Source organism: Oncorhynchus clarkii, chromosome 2 (genome assembly GCF_045791955.1).
Source record: "Oncorhynchus clarkii lewisi isolate Uvic-CL-2024 chromosome 2, UVic_Ocla_1.0, whole genome shotgun sequence".
Classification (NCBI taxonomy): domain Eukaryota; kingdom Metazoa; phylum Chordata; class Actinopteri; order Salmoniformes; family Salmonidae; genus Oncorhynchus; species Oncorhynchus clarkii.
The window spans coordinates 67,279,351-67,284,350 of NC_092148.1; the positions used below are offsets into that span (position 1 = coordinate 67,279,351).

Consider the following 5,000-nt stretch of genomic DNA (forward strand, 5'->3'; position numbering starts at 1 on the left):
AATCCATGTACACAAACAACAAGTGTGCGGTTAAAATTGGCAAAAAACACACAAATTTCTTCACACAGGGTCGTAGGGTGAGACAGGGATGCAGCTTAAGCCCCACCGTCTTCAACATATATATCAACGAATTGGCACGGGCACTAGAGAAGTCTGCAGCACCCGGCCTCACCCTACTAGAATCCGAAGTCAAATGTCTGCTGTTTGCTGATGATCTGGTGCTTCTGTCAACAACCAGGGAGGGCCTACAGCAGCACCTAGATCTTATGCACAGATTCTGTCAGACCTGGGCCCTGACAGTAAATCTCAGTAAGACCAAAATAATGGTGTTCCAAAAAAGGTCCAGTCACCAGGACCACAAATACAAATTCCATCTAGACACTGTTGCCCTAGAGCACACAAAAAACTATACATACCTTGGCCTAAACATCAGCGCCACAGGTAACTTCCACAAAGCTGTGAACGATCTGAGAGACAAGGCAAGAAGGGCATTCTATGCCATCAAAAGGAACATAAATTTCAACATACCAATTAGGATTTGGCTAAAAATACTTGAATCAGTCATAGAGCCCATTGCCCTTTATGGTTGTGAGGTCTGGGGTCCGCTCACCAACCAAGACTTCACAAAATGGGACAAACACCAAATTGAGACTCTGCACGCAGAATTCTGCAAAAATATCCTCCGTGTACAATGTAGAACACCAAATAATGCATGTAGAGCAGAATTAGGCCGATACCCACTAATTATCAAAATCCAGAAAAGAGCCGTTAAATTCTATAACCACCTAAAAGGAAGCGATTCCCAAACCTTCCATAACAAAGCCATCACCTACAGAGAGATGAACCTGGAGAAGAGTCCCCTAAGCAAGCTGGTCCTGGGGCTCTGTTCACAAACACAAACACACTCTACAGAGCCCCAGGACAGCAGCACAATTAGACCCAACCAAATCATGAGAAAACACAAAGATAATTACTTGACACATCGGAAAGAATTAACAAAAAAACCCAGAGCAAACTAGAATGCTATTTGGCCCTACACAGGCCCTACGGCAGAATACCTGACCACTGTGACTGACCCAAAATTAAGGAAAGCTTTGACTATGTACAGACTCAGTGAGCATAGCCTTGCTATTGAGAAAGGCCGCCGTAGGCAGACATGGCTCTCAAGAGAAGACAGGCTATGTGCTCACTGCCCACAAAATGAGGTGGAAACTGAGCTGCACTTCCTAACCTCCTGCCCAATGTTTGACCATATTAGAGAGACATATTTCCCTCAGATTACACAGATCCACAAAGAATTTGAAAACAAATCCAATTTTGATAAAGTCCCATATCTACTGGGTGAAATTCCACAGTGTGCCATCACAGCAGCAAGATTTGTGACCTGTTGCCACGAGAAAAGGGCAACCAGTGAAGAACACACACCATTGTAAATACAACCCATATTTATGCTTATTTATTTTATCTTGTGTTCTTTATTAACCATTTGTACATTGTTAAAACACTGTATATATATATATATATATATATATATATATATATATAATATGACATTTGTAATGTCTTTATTATTTTGAAACTTATGTATGTGTAATGTTTACTGTTAATTTTTATTGTTTATTTCACTTTGTATATTCACTTTATATATTATCTACCTCACTTGCTTTGGCAATGTTAACACATGTTTCCCATGCCAATAAAGCCCTTGATTTGAATTGAATTGAGAGAGAGAGAGATACAGATTGAGAGAGAGAGAGAGAGAGAGAGAGAGAGAGAGAGAGCGTGAGAGAGAGAGAGGGAGAGAGAGAGAGATAGACAGCAAGAGACAGAGAGAGACAGATACAGAGAGAGAGAGAGATAGAGAGAGAGAGAGAGAGAGAGAAATAAACTGAAATAAAGAGTACAATACAGAACATTGAAGTGAGATGCAGTATAACAATGTGTTTCCAAGTATTTTTCTGGCTCCAATTGTAAGCAGTGAATGCAACATCAAATCCTTCCATTACTGCAAATACTGTAGTTCCAGTGACATCGTCCAGGGTGTGTGTGTGTTCTGAACTCTGCGTTCAGAACATAACTAGACAAAGAGACATTAAAGTACAGTCCAATGATGCTTGTTAATTTCAAATGTGATGCTTGACTGACTCGGATAACTGCCATGGCTACTGATGGATAAGAGAGAGATTGAGATACTGTATATAGAGAGTAAGGAAGATGGAGAGATTGAGATAGAGAGAAAAAAAGGAAATAAAGACATATGTTGTAGTGTACCAATAAAAATACTTATACTTGAATAACCCAACACAAACCCATTCAAATGTACATTATACTGTGTGAAACACAGACCTTCCATTAGCAGACAACTGTCATCATGTCTGACACTCCAGTCAATGAAATCCATGGATCTCCCCTTGGCTGTTTGGTTTGGCTTGGCTGGGATGGATATTGAGATAGCATCTATACATTTAGGGCTGGTTGGATGGGGATTGCACACTGCGAGAGATGGCTACGGTTGACTATGTGCCATGGCTGTCTGACCAATGTTATCCCCCAAACCCCTCGTAACCATCCTAACCCCCCACTAATTCTACCCTTGGCTCGGCTCACAGATGGATCTGGATAAACCCATTACAGAGATCAGATGACCGCTAATAGAGAGAGAGAGAGAGAGAGAGAGAGAGAGAGATTTGGCGAGGGCACCAGAACAGTCTGCAGCACTCAGGCTCACCCTACTAGACTCTGAAGTTACATTTCTAATGTTTGCTGAGGAGCTGGTGCTTCTCTCTCCAACCAAGGAGGGCCTACAGCAGCACTAAGATCTTCTGCACAGATTCTGCCAGACATGGGCCCTGACAGTAAATCTCAGTAAGACCAAAATAATGGTGTTCCAAAAAAGGTCCAGTCACCAGGACCACAAATACAAATTCCATCTAGACACTGTTGCCCTAGAGCACACAAAAAACGATACATACCTTGGCCTAAACATCAGCGTCACAGGTAACTTCCACAAAGCTCTGAACGATCTGAGAGACAAGGCAAGAAGGGCGTTCTATGCCATCAAAAGGAACATACAATTTGACATACCAATTAGGATCTGGCAAAAAAATAATTATAAAAAAATAATTGAATCAGCCCTTTATGGTTGTGAGATCTGGGGTCTGCTCACCATCCAAGAATTCACAAAATGGGACAAACACCAAATTGAGACTCTGCATGCAGAATTCTGCAGAATTCTCTGTGTACAACATAAAACAACCAATAATGCATGGAGAGCAGAATTAGGCAGACACCCGCTAATTATCAAAATCCAGAAAATAGCCGTTCAATTCTACAACCACCTGAAAGGAAGCGATTCCCAAACCTTCCATAACAAAGCCATCACCTACAGAGAGATTAACCTGGAGAAGAGTCCCCTAAGCAAGCTGGTCCTGGGGCTCTGTTCACAAACACAAATACACTCTACAGAGCCCTAGGACAGCAGCACAATTAGACCCAACCAAATCATGAGAAAACAAAAAGATAATTGACACATCTGAAAGAATTAACAAAAAAAAACATAGCAAACTAGAATGCTATTTGGCACTAAACAGAGAGTACACAGTGACAGAATACCTGACCACTGTGACTGACCCAAACTTAAGGAAAGCTTTCACTATGGACAGACTCAGTGAGCATAGCCTTGCTATTGAGAAATGCCCCCATAGGCAGACCTGGCTCTCAAGAGAAGACAGGCTATATGCACACTGCCCACAAAATGAGGTGGAAACTGAGCTGCACTTCCTAACCTTCTGTCAAATGTATGACCATATTAGGGACACATATTTCCCCCAGATTACACAGATCCGCAAAGATTTCGAAAACAAACCCGATTTTGATAAAGTCCCATATCTACTGGGTGAAATACCACAATGTGCCATCACAGCAGCAAGAGTTGTGACCTTTTGTCACAAGAAAAGGGAAACCAGTGAATAACAAACACCATTGTAAATACAACCCATATTTATGTTTATTTATTTTCCCTTTTGTACTTCAACCATTTGCACATCATTACAACACTGTATATATACATAATATGACATTTGTAATGTCTTTATTGTTTTACACTGAGAGTGTAATGTTTATTGTTCATTTTTATTGTTTGTTAACTTTTGTATGTTATCTACCTCACTTGCTTTGGCAATGTTAACGTATGTTTCCCATGCCATTAAAGCCCCTTGAATTGAATTGAATTGAGAGAAAGAAACAGTGAGAGAGAGAGAGAGAGAGTGAGTGAGAGAGAGAGAGAGAGAGAGAGAGAGAGAAATAGTGAGTATGTGGGCAATAGATTGAGAAAGAGTGAGAGAGAGTGACAAGTGTAGCAGTGTAGCAGACGAGTGTAGCAGTGTAGCAGACGAGTGTAGCAGTGTAGCAGACGAGTGTAGCAGTGTAGCAGACGAGTGTAGCAGTGTAGCAGACGAGTGTAGCAGTGTAGCAGACGAGTGTAGCAGTGTAGCAGACGAGTGTAGCAGTGTAGCAGACAAGTGTAGCAGTGTAGCAGACGAGTGTAGCAGTGTAGCAGTGTAGCAGTGTAGCGGGCGAGTGTAGCAGTGTAGCAGTGTAGCAGTGTAGCAGACGAGTGTAGCAGTGTGTGACAACACCATCAGGTCATCTGATTGGATTAAACCCTGCAGAACTGGTTGTGGACTCACACACAGTGTCGTGTATTCATGGACGCCTAGGGAAGCCAGGCTTCCCCAAATATTTGACCAATAAAAAAAAAAAATAGAAATGGTAAAATTATTTATCTTTCGCCTCTGTGTTTTCAAAAATGTTCATCAATTTGCAAGCGGCTGAATCTCACCGGACAAATCATCTGAACAATGGAAACAGTGCCCCTCTGTCTCGGTAAGTGTAGCTCATGTATCTGATGCTGTCTGGACCAAAAGAGTATGACATGTTGCTGCCATAGCATTTGATTGATTGATGCCAGCAAGCATTTGGACTCCCTTGATACATTTTTA

General features: G+C 41.6%; 1 protein-coding gene across 2 annotated transcripts in view; it reads right to left on the reverse strand.

Annotated features, from left to right (window-relative positions):
- Positions 1–5,000, reverse strand: part of LOC139372485 (FERM domain-containing protein 4A-like) — a 150,703-nt gene that overhangs the window by 142,757 nt on the left and 2,946 nt on the right. Inside the window, exon 1 of one of the 2 annotated variants that reach the window (XM_071112314.1) lies at positions 2,347–2,422. The exons of the other annotated variant lie outside the window; for it this stretch is intronic. The gene's annotated coding sequence lies outside the window, so the exon portion shown is untranslated. Of the gene's footprint in view, positions 1–2,346; positions 2,423–5,000 lie in introns of those variants that run through there. 2 annotated transcript variants of the gene reach the window in all.